General features: G+C 47.6%; 1 protein-coding gene across 2 annotated transcripts in view; it reads right to left on the minus strand.

Moving 5' to 3' along the window:
• The window catches only part of PRRG1 (proline rich and Gla domain 1), a 364802-nt gene extending 356786 nt beyond the window's left edge, over positions 1–8016 (minus strand). Inside the window, exon 1 of one of the 2 annotated variants that reach the window (XM_085622576.1) lies at positions 7748–8016. The gene's annotated coding sequence lies outside the window, so the exon portion shown is untranslated. The remainder of the gene's footprint in view (positions 1–7747) is intronic. The other variant, XM_085622575.1, reaches the window with a different exon arrangement.
• Positions 8017–23861: the final 15845 nt, after the last annotated feature.

Consider the following 23861-nt stretch of genomic DNA (forward strand, 5'->3'; position numbering starts at 1 on the left):
TCTAAACCAGAAGGGTTAACGAGCCCAGTATGTGGTCACTCATTACAATAGTAATTGTAATAGTAATCATAAGCGTCCCAATGGGGGGCAGTGTAATTTATGGAGGTAGGATGTAAGTTAGTGTGTGAGATAGCCCTGAACAATATGCTAGTCCAAAGCTAGTGTGGTAGTAGGACTGCTGTATTGTGTGACATTTAGGGCAAGAAGTAAAATGTAGACTGGTTCAAGTTTTAATTGATCCCCATGGGATATCATCGTTCAGACCACCAACGTCGGAAGACAAGCGGTGTATCCATCTCTGTTCTCTCGCAAACAGACTTTGTTTGGTAAGATGGGGGTTGGCCTCTAAAATAAGCCATTTGACTGAGTCTGGTGAGTGTCTCTTCTCGAGAAAGTGCACACATAATTTGGTGTTGTTCTTATGGCAGCGGAAACTGCTGCGGTGTTCAGAAATGCGCAATTTGGTAGGACGAGTCGTCATCCCCACGTAGTAGAGATCACTCTTGTATGTGTCTAATGTGCTGCAATTTCCGAGAGTGAGAAGAAATTGCAGCACATAAGACACATACAAGAGTGAATCAGCGATCCTCGCCCGTAACCTTAAGGAGAGACATTATCCACAGAGGAGCATCACTCAGTCAAGAAAGCGGGCTCGGAACAACAATAGAGAAGGACTTCTGGACCATAGAGAAGAAAAAATTGGTTCCGAGGCGCTGACCTGTGTCACTACTTTTACACCGGCCTCTAATCAGTTGACTAAGGTGTTGAAAAAACACTGGAACATTCTCAATACAGGGACTATGAACCTGGAAGTGCTCGGTTTGCTTATAGGCGATCCAAGAACATCAAAGATATGCTTATACAAACCAGACCTAAACCCAAGACAAAGTCCTCACAGAGCACGCTCTGGCAGTTACCTACGGTGAAAGGACACTATCCGTGTGGTATGTGCAGTGCATGCACTTTCACATCAATACACAAGACTGTCACACTGAATACTACCTTTGTTTGGGAATTGAGGTCCCAAACAAATTGCAATACAGCCAATTGTATCTATCTTTTGACATGTCCCTGTGATCTCTACTACGTGGGGATGACGACTCGTCCTATCAAATTGCGCATTTCTGAACACCGCAGCAGTTTCCGCTGCCATAAGAACAACACCAAATTATGTGTGCACTTTCTCGAGAAGAGACACTCACCAGACTCAGTCAAATGGCTTATTTTAGAGGCCAACCCCCATCTTACCAAACAAAGTCTGTTTGCGAGAGAACAGAGATGGATACACCGCTTGTCTTCCGACGTTGGTGGTCTGAACGATGATATCCCATGGGGATCAATTAAAACTTGAACCAGTCTACATTTTACTTCTTGCCCTAAATGTCACACAATACAGCAGTCCTACTACCACACTACCTTTGGACTAGCATATTGTTCAGGGCTGTCTCACACACTAACTTACATCCTACCTCCATAAATTACACTGCCCCCATTGGGACGCTTATGATTACTATTACAATTACTATTGTAATGAGTGACCACATACTGGGCTCGTTAACCCTTCTGGTTTAGATTGTTTCATATACTACAAGAGTCTCGCATCTACCCCTTTCTAAAATGGCCGCCATAGAAGCAGACACCACTTTCCTAACGGACAACTTTCTTTCCCAACCCATGATGTCTGCCATCTATAGCCACAACGCATTCAGGTGTGCGTACTGACTCCACCCTAGGTCACATGACAATTCCTCCAGCATAAGTCCTCCCTCGCTGTTGTACACGCCACCTTCCGGACTCGGTGGTGAGGGTAGGTCAACTTGCATGGCATGAGCCACGAAAAACGTGAGTAAAACAGCGTTCTTTCCGGAGCATGTTCTTAATAGCGTTTGACTAACCTTTTAACTCTGCGAGTGCATCACATAGAGATAGGACTACGAGCGCCCACAACAATCCGCTGAGCAGCCCTTCTCTAAATCAGCTGGCTTTACAATATACGATCTCACGTTTAAGCCACCTTTGAGTTCTCCCTAAGTCGCTGATATGAAGGCTAGTTTGCCAATTAGTGATACATGCTCTGACAGAGTGCGAGCTCTCTTCATCATTTTGCCCTGTCTCACCGGCCGAGAGGCCACTGTTACCGAACATTTGTTAACTCTTGCTGGCCTGTATCCTTACTGGGGTCTACAGTCCTCTATCGTATTTTGTCTAAAAAATTTTGGGACACTAATACGTCATGGCCCATTCGTCTTTACCGTCAGTTTTGTTCTCTGTGACCACACAAGGAAATCACTATCAACCCCCCCCCCCCTTTTTTTTGCAGTTTACCATTCTTGAACGCCTTTTTGACTCCTTATGGTGTCACTCGAGCATGATAACTAGCTGACTGCTGCTTACTGTCTTTGTACATTTCACCAGTTTTCTTTGGTGTATTCTTCAACTGCAATTGATTAACATAGACTATATTGACTAGCTTAACATCTCATTTACATATGAGACTTATTTCTACAGCTATTGACCTGCTGTTTGTTTGTGCTAACTTGTTTGATTATTCTTGTTGTTACATTTATGCCTCATCCATGTATTACCCATTCCATTTTTTGGTCCCTTATACAGTCCTACTTTGTGAAGAGTTGTTGCTCATGTTACATCCACCGAGTACTGTTGTGATCTGGATCTATACTAAATAGGGTGAGTCATCCTAGACTATTTCTTGCTGCTTTTTAACGAATTCCACACAGGTGAATAGTCACTGTAGTTCACTGTGGGGATTCACCACCATTAAATGTGTCCTGAAGCGTTCTCACGCATCAGAAGCCACCACCATTTTATGTAAATAACGATTGAAGAGTCACTTCCATGGCTGTTTTTGAATTGTCGTGTCTATTGTGTACCTTTGTAACCGGTATCACCTACCTTTCCCTTTTACAGGTAGTACCAGACACTAACAGGTATTTTAATTAGGAGACATTGACTCGCTTTATACCACTTCAACTGAGAATATTAATATTATAACATTCTCTCTATTTTGTAGATAGTTTTGTTCTAGGTCCTGAAGAATCGCTAGTGCAATAACTCCATGCGAGAAACATGTTGACCATTAAATACTAACATAGGCCACTCTTACATGAGACATTATACTCTGTTGAGTGCTACACCTTCACGTTTTTAATCAGGGAAGGAGGCCCTCTGAATAAAATTAATTCCCAATTGGCACTTTCAACCCTGTTTTATATCACTTATTCACATCTACACCACCCAGGCCCCCACACCCGCACTTCACCATACGGCAGTTGGATTGAAGACCTCCGATAAAGTGCCCCTTATTAAGGGAGCCCGTTAGGCATTGCACCGCCGGCCCGACGAGGAGCAGCCCATATGATGAAGCATGACACCTGAAAGGGTGTGTGAGGGCATTATTATCCAACAAATGGATTACCAACTCTAAAAGTACATTGTATGTAGTTGGGTCCAGCCCTTCCTTTGACTCTTCTTCTTCCTCTTTTTTCGTATATTGAGGAACAGCAGGAATACCCTTCCTTGGTAATTTGCATCTCTGGGGCTTCCCTTCCTGCTGGACCTCCCACTCCACTGTGAGCGGAAATAGCCCCTTCTGTCCCTTTTCTTGTAGTTCACCTACAAACCACAGAAAGAAAACGTTCTTAGTCTCAACTTGATGATTATTTTCGAACATAATAGAGACTGACTCGCCTCTTGACTCTCAAATGAAGCCATGTTTATTTCATGGCTCAATCTCTCTTTAAGGAACTGGGAAGGATTAAATGACGAGTTGGCCTTGCAACTGATCTGCGCAAGATCTCTAGCTCTTGCACAGATTCCTCCAGAAAGCGATCACACAGCATGCTTATCAATCTATAGAATTAAACTTGAAGCCAAAGATGAAGGCTCCTTTAAATAGGCGCCTATAATTCAGCATGCCATATCACTAATGGAAGAAAGAAGAGCTAATGATCAATATTAAGGTTTACGGAGTAAAATAAATCTTAGACTTCCATGCTGCAAAGTCTCTTGGAGGACCAATGAGCCCCAGAGTTCTCAAGATTCCCAACTGCATGGTGCATAGCTCTTCAGTCTAAAGAATGTTTGCTTTACATTTAGTAATTGTGGTTATAAATTCACAATGAGATAAACTAGATTAGAAGTTCCAGAATTCACGGGGGGGGGGAGGAAAACAGGACCGAGTCTTTTGACTTTGGGAAGATTCAGATCTAAGGCCTACAATTTGAGACTGATCAATTTACACATCCTAAATCAAAGTAACAATGCACACAGTTCCCAGTTTTCTGCTATCACACAAGTGAACTTCCTCAACACTTAGGCAATTAAGAAAGGAACTGAAGATCACTTCTTCGGATAACTCCACAGCTCCACCATATATGATTCACTATCCACGAACATTCAGCTTTCTTGTAAAAGGATGCTGAATCATCACTAAGGGCGCCTGATTTTTTTCAGAGCTCAGTTACTCTCCAGCTAGATTTGCACTTTACAAATAAACTATACAAACTAAACTTGAAAGCAACTTTGTGAAACGCCGGTTAGTAAAGTGCTGCAGGATAACTATTGCATAGGTATTGATAAAGTCCTTTCCATACCCCTCGTGAGAGCCAACTACCTAAGTAAGGCTGGGTACCAAAGGTCTCCATAAAATAGCACATGTGAAGCTGGTTCACAATCTTTCACTATCAGACTAATTCAGGCCACAATGGATGTTGTTAATGCCATTAGGGAATTAACCAATTCGTAAAACATTTTAAAATCTCTGCACTGGTCTTTCAATGCCACATCAGGCACACACATGCTAAAAACACCATTTATCTGAAACCTTCCTTTGAAGGAGGGTAATTTAACCGTAGGGATCTACATAACATGCACACTGGTAGGTTGCCAAATGGAATGCAGCTCTCATGTCAAAAAGCTTACAGTAAAATATGTATATAAAAGGACTAAATTCAACCTATTCCTATTTGTGGAATCTATTGCTGTTAATCCTCTTCAGACTTTACACCACTTTGTGAAAATGCTCACACTGGGCTGTGTACGGAAAGAATGATAGGCACTTTGGCAGGTGCAGAAACCGGTTTAGCCAAATAAAGTATTGGCAAAGCCAAAAGGTCTGGCGTTGGAAAGAATCAAAGTGTTTGCAAGAATATGCAAAATCCACAATAAAGTTTGTTAAAAAAATAAAGGTGTGGCCCAGCAGTCCAGGCATATCAGCCCGTCTCTTAAGCGCTCTCCTCTACCAAACTTATAAGGAGGGAGAGAGCACACTGCCTCACATTCCAGCACTCAATTTGCACAAATGCATTATGGTAAATATAATGCATGATAACACTTACTTCAGTAGTAGTCAGGTTGGGTTGGGATGCAAAATAAGTGCAAGCACCCTAAAAGGGTGGCCCACATTTGTGGCTTGCTCTTTTTCACAAAACGCTGCTTCAGTGTTTTAAGTGTTATGAAAATAAGAGGGAGGGTTATTTTCTTAACTTAAAGGAGTTTTAAAAAACACTGCCAGGGCTCTTTGTGCACAGATTAGTTCACAATGGTGAACAACACCTGAATGCAAGTGAGGCCATTTTTGCTCAGGCCCCACCCCTGCACAATCTGCATACATTAATGGGCCAGCCCTGCGAGAGACTGGGAATGACACCCCCTTGGTAAAACGGAGTCAAAAGGGGGCCATCTGCCGCCAGTATAAGGCCATTCGGACCCCCACTGGGGGCATATGAAGAGCAGAGACAGAGCCCAAGCTCGCTGGAAAGCGGGCCACAGCTGCACTTCAGATACCGGCCCATTGCTTGAGTGCCCGCCTTACCAATACGAACCTGGTAGAAGTCTTTAATTGTTCATATGTGCTCGTCACATATGAACACACTCTCAACCGATGAAGTGAGCTGACCCACTGACCCATTCTGCAGGCTGTTGCGAGCCGAAGCCAGACTTAAAGGACACCCGAAGAGACTAATTAATGGTTGAAGAGGACTGAGACCCCCTCCCCCAAGTCCCCTCTATATATTTATTAAATTGCATTATGAATATTTTGGAAAACAATAGGCTGTCGAAAAAAACTAAAGTTGTCTCTAGGCCATCCCTAAAATTACTGACCCCTTCCATATGGATTAGGCCAAAATAGAATGTTATGGGGAGTCCTAAAAACGCAGACTTTGCTTTTCCCTTGAGGAAAGACAAACTGACATCATTCGGCCACCTGCTCGATCATCCCCATATGCATGTCTCAAGCTTCAAGCTTAAAACTTCAACTTTAAATTGTGTAGCTGTTGCACTTTAAGGCCTTCCCACACTTGAAGGTTCCTTTTGTCAGATTCACCTTATCTTAAGACATTACCTTTTAAAGGTAAGTTTCATTGCCGCCATCTTTTAAGCTCCATTTTGCCGCTACCAGCTCCCAGTCCTGAGAAGGAGCTACAAAGGGATTGAACTCTTATATAAAAATAATGTAAACAGCCAAAACCCCGTCAAAACAAAACGGAAAATAATAGCTGAGCAGACTGGGCTGCTGCGCAAACTAAATAAATAAAAGAAAGCAGCGACATTCCTCATCAAAAGCAAATGGAAAATAATAGCTACATAGACTAAGCTGCTGCGGGAAGTAGGCTTTGGTAACAACAAATGAAACAGCACGTTGCCAAGCTGTCACATACGGGAACAATCCAGACAATTCCGTTAGTCTGTGTTTTTCACACCAACAGCAGCATCCTTGCACCCAACCGCATGCGCCTGGCAACCTTTAAGAATTGCAGTCAGAGAAACAGTCACCCTAATCTTGGCGTACTTCTCACACTTTGATTTAATCTATCAGATATTGAATCTACGGACTTTGATCTCCGCAATCAGGAGTGGTATAGGTGACGCATTCGGGAAAGCCTCGACTAGTCTTGAACACTGCATGTGTTTTTTATTTCCAGTTAAGTGCAAAACGAAACAGTTTGGGGAACAAGACAGCCAAGGGCTCGCAACATTCATTATTAATGTGATTGAGGCAAAGATCAATACGAGAGGTCGTCACGTGCCTGTGAAGGCATCCCGCCCCTTGCATGTTATTGTGGTGAAATAGCTGTAGCAGGGTCACTGAAACTCCAAGGTCCGTTGGATGAGCACTGAGATTTGAGGCAATCAGTGTGGGCATTTAAACCACAGAGTACCTTTACATATATACCATCTTTACTTTCAGGCTGATGGGGTCGAGCGCGATTCGTATTTCTCATGAGACCCTAAAACGGGAGGGTCCACGCATCATGGGTCGGAAAACGTCAACTTTAAATGTCGTGACACTGCAAAATATCCACCCACTCCACCGCGGTTCAATAGAAACTTTATTTCAGTTTACGCGAGCCCCAACTTTGTATGGTTAGGAACAGACATAGTGCGAGCTTCACGTCCAGTGAGAGGACCTCCAGGGAGCTACAACCGCTAAGCCTCGTCTCTGCCCAGTCTTAGAACAACGGGCGAACGCCCAGTGGGGGGAATCCCAGTTCGGGCGGCGAGGGTCGAAGAACAGAAGGGGTCACGTACGACATGGTGCTCTGCTAACAGACAGACGGACACAGCCCTACGAACCCAAACTGACCCTACGGTGACTTGAGGCGCGCTCGCGGTGTCAGTCATTAACACTGTGGCCGCGCGCAACAGCCGTTGGCCCGGGACAATTCCGAGCCACGCGACAGTAGATAAGTCCCACTGAATGCAGCGCCGCATCACTCGTACTCACTTGTGTACCCCAGGCTGTTCACAAAGCAGCAGCCGCTCTGTCCCACGCTGTCCCGAACTCACGGAGCCCCAGCTCGGCCAAGCCTCCACCCTCCCTGCCGCGCAAGCGCCTCGGGCAAAGGAAAGGGGGCGGCCAGAGAGGAAACAGGGAAGACAAGCCGCCTCCCGGCCGGGCGCTGTGCAGCGAGAGAGCTGTTACTGCGGGGAGGAGGAGCGCAGGGCGGGACACAGGGACACAAGTCCGCCTGGCACAATGGGCAAACGGGCGCAGAGGGTTTGGTCTGACTGAGGTTTTCATGAGTGAGTTTTGCAGGGAAGTAGGGATAGGCAAATCACCTTTTTGTTGCTGTTAAGTCCCATAACGTTCAAAGTTTTAAATATGAACCTTTAGTAACACAGACAATTAGGTCGAGTAAAGGGAAAACGTAAATCGGTTGGATTTGCCCCTTGGCAAGAATATAACGGTTTACTCTTTTTATTGAATGCAGTATGCTAAAATGGCAATAACGATGAACTTTTCGGCATCTTTTAAATAGTCCTCTGTTGGGTCACGGGATTGATAGCGAGAACTGGTCTCCTAAATATTTATCTCAGTCACATTTAATCACTAGTTCACCATCATCTAAATGGTTAGCACTGGGTCCTTCTCAAGTGATGGATCTTTGAATTTTGAGTTAGGAGTCAAGGAGTGAATTCAACATTGCCAAATTTAAATCACATCAACTATGTAAAATTCAGTCAATGAAGTGAGATGGGATACATTTTCAAAACCTTTATTCTCATTAAGAGATTAGTAAATTATGTGATGTTTGTCACTGGGGCTGTGGTCCGGAAGGAAGATGGCGGACTAGAGCCGCAGCGTCCCTCACCTCACGGCTTCGCTCCAGACTGGCCCGTATCTGTAGATCCTATGCTCAACGATAATTGATTTGATGTATACCTCGAAATATCTGCACCCATAGAGCGATTTAATTGTTATATTTTATTTTTTTGTATTTTTTTTTTTACCCTTGACTACTTACGCCTTGCTTTGCTCCGCTGCTGTCTAGTCTTTGGATGTTCATTTCGAGTGGAAGGCTTTGGCAGGCTGTGAGGAGAGCTTGCTGGAGAAACCTGGTATCGCACTCCTCACGCTCCCACAGCAATGGCCCCTGCCTCGATTCCTGCTCCTCGACATCTGGAATCAGTTGGTCGTGTCTGGATATGGCGCCGCCAAGAAGCATAGCGAAACGCACCCGAGCTGTCCAGCTTGCGGGGGCACAATCCTCCGTGCTGCCTGAAGACGATGCGGAGAGCAGGGGCAAAATCGAACTGTCCAAGAACTGTAAGACGGCAGTCAAATTTGTGGGAGCAGGTAAGACAGCGATGCTGCTGGAGGAAGGGGGGCTCCGCGCTGCTACAACGGATACTATTGCTCTCAGAGAGCTACTTAGTAGCCCTAACGCAAGGATTGAGAGTGAGAGAAATGGAGAGAGTCGAGCGCTGCTGAAAGGCACAGAGAGAAGGGAGAAGACGTGCCTGATTCAACAAGAATTGGGATGTTTGGACTTACAATGCGGTGTAGCGGATAATAATGTAGAGAATCTGCTGGATAGCAATAGGGGCAGCAATAATGAAAGTAATAGCGAGGGCAACTGTGTCAGCCCTCAAGATATAACTCGATCTAGTGAAGTTTTCAGCCCGGAGGTCAGCCAGGCAAACCTGCCTAAGAATGCTAATAACGCTAACCAAATCAATCATGCTGAACAAACTGACCAAGGAAACTTGAGTGATAGCGCCTCAGCGTTACCTCAGCAGGCAACTAGTAAACAACAGCATATAAGTGGCAGAATGTATTGTCTGGGGGGCGGGGCTCACATCACTAGACGGCCAACATGCAGGGTCATACAAAACTAATAGTATATCGACACCCAATCAGAAGAGAAAGGGCAAGACTACTAAAAACACTAACAATCACAGGAAATCTAGTGACTCGCAGGGTGGAGCCGGGCAGATCAGTGTCGGCTCCCAGAGAGGAATGGAAAACAGCCCATTAAGGAAATGGGTACAAGCCAAGGGGGATGTTCGAGCTATGATTTCACGGCTGTCTGCTACCTGCTTAATTAAACCCCAAGCTGCTGCAAGTTTCAATGCTCTTGAAAATAGGGGAGCTAGAGTGGACAGCGAGGAACAGGACATCTTGGCTCAGGCAGCAGTATTATGTATGGAAGCGGACAGCAATCCCCAGCTAATGGCAAGCACGGAAGAAATAGAAACTAGCGGCGGCAATCTGGGTACAGGGAAGGAGCCCTAGCTTGCTGCAATATTGCAAGTTTTACAGGAACAGCGCGGAGAGGCGCAGGCACATTACACACAAGTTAGGGCGGAATATTTAAGTATTAAGGTGTCACTTCATGAGGTCACAAATACAGTAGTTAACGTTGCTAAAGACGTGAAAGAACTACAAAGCAGAGTTGCTGAGGTAGAGGAGACAGTCACAGCCGTTGCGCAGGCAGCTCAGACACGTGAACAACATATTCATACCTGCCTGGCTAAGATCGAGGATCTGGAAAACAGACAAAGGCGCAACAATCTGAGACTGTTTGGAATACCAGAGGGAAAGGAAAGCTCGGATCCCCGAGGTTTTGTTATTCAACTCCTCCAGAAAGCTTTTCCCGACTTATCAGATGGGGATTGGGATTGTCAAGTGCAAAGAGCGCATCGACTTCCTCTTACCATACAAAGAACCAATGCTCGATACCCTCGCCCTATTCTGATTTTTTGGGGAAATTTTTTACTGAGACCAGCACTGTCTTTTAAGGCGCGTCCTAATTCCCCAGTGGGTGTGGACTTTCGATCATTTTTTTTAGGTCAGATCTAAGTCAGGCAACTATGGAAAGGAGATGGAAGCTGAGGCAATTAATTGATCCACTTACGGCTGCTGGCGTCCAGGCGTTGCTCCAAGAACCGGCTAAACTGAAAGTTGTGAAAGACGGAAAGCCATTTTTTTTGTGTCAGATCTAGAAGCTAAACTGGCGCAGGCAAAGTTGCAAACTGTATAAAGGGGCAGCTGTTAATAAGTTCTCTGGAGACACTGGGGGCTACTCTTATTTTGTAATTATAAGCTGGTCGATTTGAGATTTACATTTTGGCTCTATGGTCAGGAGGCCCATTGTACTATAAGATGTTATATTTCTTCTGTTTTTCTTGGGGATTTAATAGAGTTATTAGCAGGGTGCAAGGGCGCAGGATATTCTTCATTTTTTTTTTTTTTTTGTCTATTTCTCTTGGGCCAGTAAGGGCCAGAAAGGGCTGGGCCTGGGGTTGCGGAGACGCTAGCTGCCATTACAGCGGCAGCTGTTTGGGGGGGGGAGGATTCCTTCTGTGGGAAACAGGGATGATGGTCTTGAAGAAGGCAGGGGAGGATGTTGTAAGGGGGGTAATTAAAAAATAGGGGAAAAGTCAAAAAGAAGAGTTTTGCTATATATATATATATATGGGTATGGGAGAACGATAGGGATTTTTATGTTATTTCTTTCATGGTTTGGCAAATGTTATTAAATAGATATGGCATTAATTAGATGCTTAGCTTGGAATGTTGCTTGCTTTAATAGAAGATCAAAGCGGCAACTAGTCCGGGAAGAGCTCAAGACATATAAAGCTCATGTAGCACTTCTGACGGAAACACACATTGTGCCTATAAGGATCGGCGTCTCTTGGAACAGCTTGCGTTAGAGGCAGTCGTATGTACCTCTCAAAGCATATCAATCGGGGGAACTGCTATTTTAGTGTCAAAAACACTAGGATGTCAAGTTCATAACATTTTAGCAGATCAAAGGGGGAGATGGGCTATTGCTCAAATAGAAATTAACAGTGCTTGCTATGTTTTCTGCGTTTTGTATGGCCCGAATGTTGACGACCCAACTATATTTGATAATGTTTGCCTAGAGTTAGCAGCCTGGCAGGGGAGATGGTATTGATGGGGGATTTTAATTGTGTTATCTCTTATGGGATAGACTCTACTAATCAACCGCTAGTTTCAAGAATGACAAAGGTGAGAGCTTCTATCTTGGAATTGGCCAGATTATATTCCTTGCAGGATGCATGGCAGGCTTTATACCTAAATAAACCAGGCTATACGTACTGTTCAGCACCACATCGCCAATGCTCAAGAATTGATATGGCCTGTGTTTCAGAAACTTTATTGCCATTAGCAGATATGGAGATAAGCCCCAAAATTACATCTGACCATAACCCCATAATCTTTTCTTTTCATGCAAAAACTGCTATTAAAACTACTCGAGTATTTACGTTTCCTAGGCATCTGGTAATGAATGAAGAGTTTGGGATTTGCATTAGTAAACAAATATCTGACTAGTTAACAGATAATATTGGCTCAACTTCGCTTTTGACTGTATGAGATGCGATGAAAGCATACATTAGGGGAGCCATTCAACAGTTCATATATCAGCAGAATAGGCAGCGGAGTGCCCAAGCTAAGGATGCTTTTCAAAAGCTTATCAGGTGTGAACTAGAACATGCTGATGCACTCCACCATCAAAGGACAGAACAAGATCACCTGTATCGACTCCTCTTGGAGCAGAAGGCTGTTATTAGCAGTGCTTTAATGGAAAAAGTAGCAGCCTCCTATATTAAACACAAGACACTACAATACGAGTATGGTGATTGGATTGGGAAAGTCCTGGCTAATAAATTTAGGGATAGTCAGCTGAAGACTAAGATTAAGGCTATTAAAGGGGAAGGTGGTGTTCTTTTTAGGGAGCCCGGGGAGATAGCTAATCAATTTTTATCTTTTATCAACAATTATACTCTCCAGAGGCAGGTCAGGATACGACTGATATGAAGAATTATCTGCATCAGAGCAATCTACCGACTTTGACGGAAGAAGATACAACTTCTTTAGAACAGGAGGTCACAGTAGAGGAGGATTTGGACGCAATAGAAGGGCTTTCACCAGGCAAAGCTGCAGGTGATGATGCTCTCCCTGCGGAGATTTACAAGCATTTTAAAAACCTTCTGCCTCCGGTACTGCACAATGTTATATCTCAAATTGGTAGATTAGGACAAGTACCTGGTTCATGGAATATCGCTAATATCGTTTTTTTTTGTAAGAAAAGATAAAGAGCCTGAAGAATGAGCCTCGTATCGTCCAATTTCTCTGATTAACGCAGATGCAAAGGGTTTCGCCAAGATATTGGCCACCCGGTTAGCTCCAATGATGGCCAATTCGGTTTCTCCTCAGCAGCATGGGTTCATTTCTGGGAGAGATACAACTGCCCATGTTAATACAGCAATAGCTGCCTTTGATGCTGCGGGGAAGCTAAAAATTGAACTTGGCATGATATTATTGGACGCAGAAAAAGCTTTTGACCGGGTGGCCTGGGACTATCTCTGGTCAACACTTTTAGCATTTGGGATCAAAGAAAACTTTCAAAAGCTGATAATTGCTATGTATATGGACCCGAAAGCTTAATTACTCTATTCTAATATTAATACCATTCCTTTTTCTATAAGGCGCGGTACGAGGCAGGGCTGCCTCCTTTCACCTCTTTTATTTGCTCTCTATATTGAGCCATTTATTCGAACACTTTTGGCTAATAAGGCGATCCTCCCACTGAATATTGAGCAGCGTCCCCTTAAGCTGACGGCATATGCCGATGACATAGCTATGTGTTATAATCTTAGTGTAACTGTTCCTAGTTGGTATGTTCCACCTCCCCCTCCCTGTCCTGCAAATGGTATAACCCTTGGGAGTTCAACTTAGAATGTCGATGTTTCTGTTGTCATTGCTGAGAGAGCGGATGGCCAGAATAAAGACTCTTGACTTACCTTATTTGGAGTTGCATCATCTTTTGGAATTTAACACTGGCGACGAGCTGTGAAGGGGGCAGCTGGCCATCTCCCCTCTGTGTATTCTCTCTAGGCTGAGGACAGTGTCCGGCACAACGTCTGGGGAATTTCATCCAATGTAATCAAATTTGGTTATCACGGGGGAGGAGCCTAGCGCTTGACCAAGATGGCCGCGTGAGCTTTGAGCTCCCGAGACCCTCGTGCCCTCCGTCGTCTATCCTGTATATAATCCTGTTTGTATGCATGGCATCGTGTAGATGACTTGTCAGGGAGGCGATCGATGCCACCCGAGGTCGAATCGCCCACCGGGAACCGGAGTTATGCATGGCGGAAGATTGAGGCCCATCTCCGAGGGAGGCCAGGGGCTCGAGTTGGCAGGATGCCCGACCTCTAATTGAACAACAGCGGCCAGGCGAGGTGTGAACTGCCGGACGGAGGTCCCTATCCTTTCACTTTCACTTTCTCGCCCTTTGTCTGCCCAGCCCAGGGAGTGCTCGCGTCTGCTTTATTATCATTTGGACGCTCTGCATGCCACATTGGCGACACATCGTAAGACGGAGCACTCCTGCTCTCTCTCGCTGAGAGAGGGCAGTCCTGTTTGACCCGACCTGCTCGAGCCCACCATGTCGGGCAAAGCAGAGGTGGATCGGCCGAAGCCCAAGGCCACCAGGCGGGGAGCCTACACTCAAGCCAACAACATGGACCGCTATGCCCAGCAGAAGGGGTCACCGGGTGCACCGAGCCAGTCCCCGGATACACAGAAGACTGCTTCACCCTTGGCCCCGGAGCTCTCACTGCAGGATGTCATGGGTGCACTTGACGGGCTGCAGACTTCGATTGGGAGACAGTTTGATGCCCTGGCGCACAAAGTGGATACCATCTTGGTGGATGTTAATCTGATCCGCGCGGATTTGGGCAAAACAAATGAACGGGTCAAATCCCTGGACATCAAGACCACGGGCCTCGCCGATGATGTCTCGGACCTGCAGACCGAGGTCCGTAAGTTGCGGACCGAGCATGATCTCGCAGCCCGTCGGCTGGAGGACTTCGAGAGCCGGGCCAGGCGCAACAACGTGCGCATTATTGGGGTCCCGGAGTCCTCGGACGAGATTTCAGTGGACCTGCTCGTGGAGGACTTGGTGCTCAATCATCTGCAGCCTAAGGGTCTAGGGAAGTTCTTCGCAGTTGAGCGGGCCCATAGAGTGCCTGGTAGGCGGCCCAAGGTGGGAGCCACACCGAGGCCGATCGTCGCCCGGCTCTTTCACTTTCGAGACCGGGACGCTATCCTGCAGGCCTCGAGGGTAACGGGCCCGGTCCCCTTCCAGAACGCGTCGGTGAATTTCTATCCTGACTTCACCCAGCAGGTACAGAGGCAGCGGCAGGGCTTCCTGGGGGTGAAGAGGAGGCTTCGGGAGAGGGATCTGAAATACGCCATACTCTTCCCTGCCAGACTACGTGTGGTGTTTGAAGACCGAACATTCTTCTTTGAGTCACCTGCCATGGCGGATGAATGGCTGGACGCTCTGCCTCGACGACGCACGGAAGAGGACACTGCCGTAGACGGGGACAGTGGCCGGGATGAACAAGGTTGATGTATTCGGAACCGGACTGACTCGGACTGACTTTAGATAATGACTTGCAGTAAACACGGAGGTTGTGGGAGGACGAGGGGAGCTCTTTCCTCCCTTAGGGTACTTTTTGTAGATTTTGGGTTTGGTAGGGCGACAGGCACACTGCAAGTTGGGGGGGGCTTTGTAAGCTGCAGCAGGGGTGCAGGGTGGGGGGGGTTTTCGGGATTTTGGGGTTGTTGTTGGGGGGTTTGTTTCAGCAAGGCATAGTGATTATTTCCAGGACTGTTCCATGGGGGCTCTTCGGGTGTGGGGTGGGCCTCTTTACGTTTGGGGATGGGGGGTAGGGGTTTAAGTGTTATAAGCTGGAATGTGAATGGTTTGGGGGATCGCATTAAGCGTGGGATTGTTTTGCAATTCTTGAAACGGTCATTGCCGGATGTCGCCCTGCTGCAGGAGACGCATCTTATAGGTAATACGTGCTATGCCCTGAATAGGAAGGGTTATAAATTCATAGCTCATTCGGGATTCTCCTCTGGGTCCAGGGGTGTGGGCATCCTAGTCAGAGCCTCGCTACCATTTGAGGTGGACTCCACCATTGTTGATGATAGGGGGAGGTTTGTGGCGGTGGCGGGGCGGTGGGAAGGAAGAACTTTGGTTTTAGTTTCAGTTTATGTCCCGCCGGCCCTGCAGGCCTCCACTTTCACAGATCTGGGTAGGGCCCTGCTGGATCTCCCGGGGGGTATGCTTGTAGTGGGAGGTGACTTCAACGCTGTTGGCTCCGGCCTGCTGGATAGATACCCGCCCAGAGACACGGGGGGGCTCAGAAGTGGCTTCCAGACTTTCTAGATACGCTTGGCCTGATAGACTGCTGGAGGCTCCGGCACCCCACACAGAGCCAATACACTTTCCACTCCGGGGCGCATGGTAGCCTTTCTAGGATTGACTACCTAATGTAAATGTGTAAATGTGGGTGTACTTGTAAAGCGCACTGTGACTCCATGGAGTATCCTGGCGCTGAAGACCGCTGGGGAACCCGTCCTGGTTTTCCCTGTGAGATGGTCCCTTTCTGGGTATCTCCAAGGTGAAACCAGGCATCCCCGGCGTCTGTGGGGGGCCGTTGTAGAGATGAGGCAAGCTTAATGCCCAGAGTTGCCGAGTGTGTTCCTGGTTAGAGTAGGTACCGAGGCGAGAATTATCGAGTCCGTTTTGACCCTGGTCCACGACCCTGCCGCGTTGGGAATTGAACCCTGGTCCCTGGCCAATTCTCTGCTTACGGGTCGGCCGCCTCTAACCAGTGAGCTACACCTCTCCAGGCACATGGCGCGTGGTATATCTGACCATTCGCCGGTGTGGGTCAGGCTGGATCTGGGTCGAGAGGGAGGGGGAAGGGTGGCCCCTATCAACCCTTGGTATTTCCGAGACTCCAAGATGCGCAGCGCGCTGGTAAAGACAGTAGATAATTTTTTCAAGGACAATCAGGGATCCGTGGACTCGGCAGTGTCGCTGTGGGAAGCATTTAAGACCGTGCTGCGAGGGGAAGCCCTCTCCCTTGTAGTGGCTGCCAAGCGGCGGAGAGATGGCGAGGTTTTGCAGGTTGAGGAGGAGATCGCGGCTTTGGAGGGAGCGCTGGAGGAGGAGGTTACAGAGGCCTCACTGCATGAGCTGTGCTTGAAGCAATCCGAGTATAAGGACCTGGTGACGAATGCCGCTAAGACCCTCGGTAGGGAACAGCAGGGCCGTCTGTATGATGCTGGTGACAAGGCCGGGAAACTCCTGGCTTGGCTGGACAAAAAAGAACGGGTCAATAGAGTAGTGCCGGAGTTGACGGGAGAGGGGGGAGAGGTGATTGTGGAACCTGAGAGGATTGTGCAGTGTTTCTCGGACTATTTCCGTATGGTTTATGCCTCAGTGTCGGACAGGCCGCCCGAGGACTCGCATGACCTCCTGCGTGATATTGCATTGCCCTGTCTCTCTGATATAGATAGGGACGATCTAGATGGTGACATAACGGTCGATGAGGTGGCGGGGGCTATCCGCGCGTTGAACTCGGGCAAGGCCTCGGGTCCGAACGGCTTGCCGGTCGACCTGTACAAGCTATTTCCGGATAGGGTTGCCCCTCACCTGCGCGCCATGTTCGTGGAGGCGCGGGGGAGTGGGGCCCTCCCGTTGGATCAGCGACTGGCGACGATTGTGGTTATACACAAAGAGGGCAAACCCCGAGATAAGTGCGCCTCATATAGGCCTATCTCACTCCTTAACGCAGAGCCGAAAATTCTGGCTAAAATCCTGGCGGCCCGTTTGATCAGGGTACTCGGTGACTTGGTCCATCCGGATCAATCCGGATTCATCCCGCACCGTAACACAGCGTTAAATCTTCGGCGCCTACATGGTGTAATCGCCAGGGCGGGCACGCTGCGTGAACCAGCTATTGTGGCGTCTCTCGATGCCACGATGGCCTTTGACACGGTGGAATGGGCATATTTGTGGGCCGTGTTGACCAAGTTCGGCTTTGGCCACGGTTTTGTGAGCTGGGTGAAGTTGCTGTATGAGGGCCCTCTTGCGAGTGTGGTGGTAAATGGCCGGGCGTCGACTCCGTTTCAGCTTGGGAGGGGTACTCGGCAAGGTTGTCCCCTGTCGCCATTGCTGTTCGCCCTCGCCCTTGAGCCGCTGGCTGCGTGGATACGCTGGCACCCGGACATACGGGGACTTAGATGGTCGCCTGAGCACGAGGACCGTATATCGCTCTATGCTGATGACATCCTGTTGTATCTTGCCTCACCCAAGAAATCACTTATAGTGGTCTGTGACGTACTCACATCTTTCGGTAGGAACTCGGGTCTCGTTATCAACTGGAGTAAATCGTATTTATATGTTCTTAGTGGCGAGGTTCCACCGATCCCTCGAACTTGTTCGATCCAGGTTGCTCAGCAGGGCTTCGTGTATCTGGGGATCTTTATCTCCATGGATTCTGCCGTGCGATATGAGAGGAACCTGCTCCCCCCCCCTAGCGCGCCTGAGGCGGGATGTGGAGGGCTGGCGGAGGCTGCCGCTCTCCCTCGTTGGGCGTGCGGCCCTGTTCAAAATGATGTCTCTTCCCCGGTTCCTCTACGCGCTGCAGAATACTTTGGATTGGGTACCGGCCAACTACTTTCGGGAGGTCGAAGGCCTCCAACGAGCTTTGCTGTGGGACGGGCGGCCGCGAATAGCTATTGCAAAGTTGACGCTCCCATGGTACGACGGGGGTATTGCGCTTCCAGACATCCGACGGTACTATTGGGCCACCCAGCTGAGTGCGATTAATCATGGGTTTTATGGCCCGGCCCTCAGCCCTGGGTATGCCATGGACAGGTGGTTGCTGCGTGGTGGTAACTATTACAGGGCGTTGTATTCGCGGTCCCTGGACTCGTCCCTCACGGGGCCCACTGGTGTGGCGGTGCGTGTGTGGAAGATGGCAACTGACTCGCTGGGCTGGAAGGATAGGCTCACCCTCGCTACCCCGCTGTTTGAATCTGAGAGATTGGGTAGGCTTTGGCACACAAAAGGCTTTGACAAATGGGACTTGAGCGGCATCTCCAGGGTCGGAGATGTCCTGATTAAGGGGAGGATGAAGTCCTTTGAAGAGTTGCAGAAGGAGTATGAACTGGGGCCATCTGAGTTTTTCCGCTATATTCAGGTGCGTCACGCCCTCCGATCAGTCCTCATAGAGGGTGAGAAGGTGCCTGAGTCCTCTCCTTTGGAGGACCGGGTCCTTGATGGTCATATGCCCGAGAGCACGATCTCGCTCATCTATAAGAAACTGATAAACGTCCGGGCGGATATGCTTCTGGGGTTGAGGGACCAGTGGTCTAGGGATGGCCTCGAGTTGGATGACGAGGATTGGCAGTCTGCTGTTTCCTCTCCTAAGGAGGTTGCGATCCCGTCGCGTCTGAGGCTGGTGCAGCTTAAAATACTGCATCGAGTGTACGTGACGGGGCCAAGGTTGGTTCACATGGGATTCTCGGAGGACGGCCTATGCAGGAGGGGATGTGGTATGGTGGGTACTTTCCTGCATATCATTTGGGAATGTGGTGTCATCACGGAATTCTGGCGGAGAGTCCATGCAGTGATGGGGGAGGTGACGGGCATTGCTATGCAGCCGGAAGCGCGGTGTTGTCTCCTGAATGTCTGGGGGCCCACTGATCACAATGCGGCGCAGACCCAATGGGTGACTCTGGGCAACATGGTCGCTAAGAGAGATATAGCGCGATTGTGGGGATCCGTGGGCCCCCCCACATTGACCGCGTGGAAAGAAAATATGGACTGGAGTATGCTAAGGGAGAAGACGGTATACTGCGCTAGAGGCCGCCCTCGGAAGTGGCACGCCATCTGGGGGCGGTGGAACCAATACAGGGGGGGAATTTGTCTTGCCCCTGATCTGGATCCCCCCGAGGAACAGCTTTCCTCCTAACCTTCTTTCCAGCTCAGTATGGTTAATGGACTTCTTTGGCCCCTGCTGTCCCCCTTCTTCCTCTTTTCACAATACTGTAAATGGTAGATGATTGGGGTCCTGCCTCACCTGGGGGGCTATCACCATGGGCATTCAGTGTTCTTGCCTTGCTGGGGGTTGTTGTGTGTTTTGTGTTTATTTAAAAAATGGAATCTTTGCACTCCTCCTTCACTGTACTGTGGACGCGTCTCTGTTCCTCTTTACCGAAACTGCCGAACCTCCGGGTTGTCGGCTGAATAGCTGTGTCCAGACTTTTGAAAATAAAGGTTTTTTAAAAAAAAATAAATAAAAAAAAAAATAAACTCCTTTGAATATGTTTAAAAAAAAAAAAAAAAAAAATTTGGTTATCACGCATTTTGCGGGTGCTGAACTGCCTGCCCACTCGTGTATCCAGGCAAGCGTGGGTGCAGTTTTGAGCTTGTTGGAACTGTCCTTGCAGCAAGTTGCGGAGTTAAGCAGATCCTGTAAGCACATCCTATTCGGTGCGGGTGTTCCGTGTCTGCGGTGTCACCTTTGCCCATGTGGAGTGTGGAGGTACATTAGCCACGTTCCAGTCAGCTGATTCCGGAGGACGGTGGAGTGAGGAGAGTGCGCAGTCGAATCCTCTCTGTTTTGATCTGGAGTTTATGAAGTGATCAAGGGTCTCTGACGGAGGACGGTGGAAGTGCTTCAACGTCCCTGTGAGAGCCGAGCTGCGGAGGTCCAGGACTTTGGACGAGGTCGGTTTTCCTTTCGGAGTGCAGTGTGTGCAGCCTTGTCACAGTCGGAATGTCTGCCCAGGTCTGATTTTCTATGAAGGCGGACGTCCTGTGAGGTAACTTCCTCTCAGAAAGGCCGGCGCGCCAGCTTCTGAGGGCCGAGCTTTACGCGGGAAGTTCTAACGCATCCTGAAAGTCGTCCTGTGAGGTACTTCCTCTCAGAGGGCCGGCCCGCCAGCTCCTGAGGGCCGTGCTGCTACGTGGGAGGTTCAATTGCATCCAGGAAGTCCGGCGGCTCAGCTGTGTGTGGTCCGTCAACCGCACACTTCGCAAGAGGAGGGAACGCATCGAATGCTGTAGCGGTTCGGTGGAGTCTTCTTGGCGAATCCTGTGGAAAGCTTGAACCTGGCATCTCAGCTGCATCAGAGCGGGATTGTGTTCACGCTCTATTCAGGTACTACTGTGTAGGAGACTCCAGGTCACCAATCCAAGGGGAGCACGACAAGATTTGGTGCAGCTCTAAGTTGTTTTTTGTTGTGGGGGACACTCTGGGCCACTGAACCTGAGCAGAATTGGTGGGTTAGTGATTTTCTATGGAGTGAATTCGCGGACCTCCACGTGGAGACTTTTAAGTGAGTCACCTGGGGTAATCCTAGGAGGGTCCTGTAGTTCTGCGCTGTGCAGTGGGGGCTATTCTTTATAGTGCCTTTCTGTTACTGTGAAACTCTTACTTTGTCAATCTACGATGGGCACGCCTGGCATGAGTCAACCCCCGTCATTTTTAAATGACTGTGGGGATCCAGAAATTCACTGGAAAGATTGGGCTAAGCTTTTCGAATCATATTTAATTGCCATGGGTGGTGAAAAGTTGAAGCATTGCGGAAACAGCACATTCTTCTGCATAACTTGGGCGTTCATGGGCGCAAAGTGTACGAAACTCTCCCTGAACCTGAGTTAGAAGATGAGGATGAGTGTGATGTGTTTGATTTCACACTGATGAAGCTTGAAATACATTTTGGAGATAAGGTCAATGTAGTTCTGGAGCGTCATAAGTTTTTCATCAGGGTACAAGGGAAGTGTGAGTCGATCAGTAACTATATTGCAGCGCTAAGGGGTCTTACTCAGCTATGTGAGTTTGGGGATCTTAGTGACTCACTCATATGAGACCAATTGGTTAGGTGTACAAACAATAGCAGAGTACAAGAAAAACTTCTGGCAAAAAATCCTACATTGAAGGATGCTGTGGCGATTGCTCAATCCATTGAACATACCGCGAAATGTGTAAAAGAGATGAAAGTTAGAGATGAAGTAGTAGCATCAGTACGAGGGGAGGAACAAAGTAGTGAAGTGCTTAGGTTATCAGACAAATGGAGCAATAAAGATGTTCAAGTTCCTAAATCTAACAAGGAGATGCATAATTTAAAATGTTTTAGATGTGGCAGTAGCAACCATCTTGCGAATAACCCGATGTGTACAGCCCGCAGTGTCTTGTGTAAAAAATGTAATAGGAGGGGGTATCTAGCAAGGGTGTGCAGAGAAGGGGTAAGCAACACTGTTAGTGCGGTTAGTACTTGCGAGGAATCTCATGCAAAGTATGTTTTCCAAGTAAGAAGTAATGCTGCGTGTAGGAAACAAAACTATCCTAAGTGTGTTGTACTGTTCAATAGCAGACCACTTGAGGTTTTTGCAGATTCATGTTCTCCTTTCACGTTAATAAATGTTCATGATTTTGAGGAGTCACTGGGTGGGTCTAGAGAAGTGTTAGAGTCTCCTGATATCTCACCTGAAGGATACACGAGAGATCCCATTCCCCTGGTTGGTATGTTAAGTAGTCAAATTGATTTCAGAGGAAGGACCACAGTGGGGAATGTGTATATCGTGGAGAGTGGTGCCAATCTTCTTGGATGGCAACATCAAAGAGAGCTGGGAATTATTTTAGATCCCAACAAGGAGAACCAGGTCATCATGGTTGACAGATCCAACAATGAGAAAGATCTACAGGTTACGTTTCCTGAACTGTTCACTGAGAAGCTGGGCAAGTTACGTGACTTCCAGCATAAAATTAAAATCAGACAGGGTGCCAAACCTGTAGTTCACAAAACACGGTCAGTACCTTTCCACCTTAGAGAGATACTCAAGATGGAGCTGGATAAACTGTGTGAGATAGGAGTCCTACAACCCATTGAAGCAACGGAATGGCTTGCGCCTTTGGTTTTGGCATCTAAGGGTAATGGTAAAGGTATTCGTCTATGTGTGGACCTTCGTTCCTTAAACGAAAATATTTGGGTAGAGAGATTTCCTCTCCCCAATATAAATGAGATGATAAGTACCATGGGCAAGGCGTGTTTTTTTTCAGTAATCGATCTGTCCAGGGCCTACCATCAGGTGAAGCTGCATCCTGAGTCGAGACCTTTGACGGCATTCACTTCGCCTTTTGGGGCATTTATGTTTGTAAGGATGCCGTTTGGGCTCGCCTCAGCGGCCTCGGATTTTCAAAAAATAATGCAGCAAGTACTTAGGGGTGTTAAGAACACTCTCTGTTTCCAGGATGACATTCTAATGTATGGGGAGACAGAGGAAGAACATAATGTCACCCTCAATGCAGTGTGTCGCAGACTATCTGATGCAGGGTTAACGGTACAGCTAGACAACTGCAAGATTAAGGTCACGTCAGTCGACTATTTGGGGCACACCATCTCCAAAGATGGGTTTAGACCCAAGCTCAGCTTAATTCAGGCAGTCAGGCATGCCCCGCATCCATCGAACAAGGAGGAGCTAAAGTCGTTCCTTGGGTTGGTGGAGTACATGTCCAAATTTGTCAAAAATGTTGCTGATTTGTGTGTTGGTTTACGTGATCTTCTGAAAAAAAGTACTGCATTTGTTTGGGAGAAAGAACACAGCGAAATGGTAGAAGTAATAAAACAACGCATTTTGGATTCACCAGCACTGGGGTCGTTTGATCCCAAAAGGAAAACCATTTTAACCACGGATGCATCAAGCAAGGGATTGGGGGCTATGTTATCCCAAAAAGGAGAAGGGGAAGAAAGAGTCATAGCTTTTGCATCCCGTACCTTGAGTGAGGCAGAACGCAACTACTCAGTCATAGAAAGGGAGGCATTGGCTTGCTTTTGGGCGGTGCATCATTTAAACATTTTTTTGTAGGGAACAAAGTTTACTATTCATACGGACCACAAACCCCTAACCTTCATGTTTTCGCCTAGACACGCACAAAATGTGTCTCCAAGGATAAGCAAGTGGGTTTTAGGGTTAGAAAACTTCTGCTTCAAGGTTGAGTACTTACCAGGTCCTGAAAATGTCATCGCTGATTGCCTATCAAGGTTACCACTCAAAGATACACAAAGTGAGGAAGCACTAGATGTACCCATTTTGGCAGTGCATCTATCCTCTCTAACGGATGCAGAGTGGAACAGGGGCATGAAGGAGGATAGGGCCATGGATATGTTAAAAGACCTCATTGTCAAAGGGTGGCCGGAGAAGATTTCAGAAGTT

This window comes from Triturus cristatus, chromosome 8, assembly GCF_964204655.1.
Source record: "Triturus cristatus chromosome 8, aTriCri1.1, whole genome shotgun sequence".
NCBI classification, from domain to species: Eukaryota; Metazoa; Chordata; class Amphibia; order Caudata; family Salamandridae; genus Triturus; species Triturus cristatus.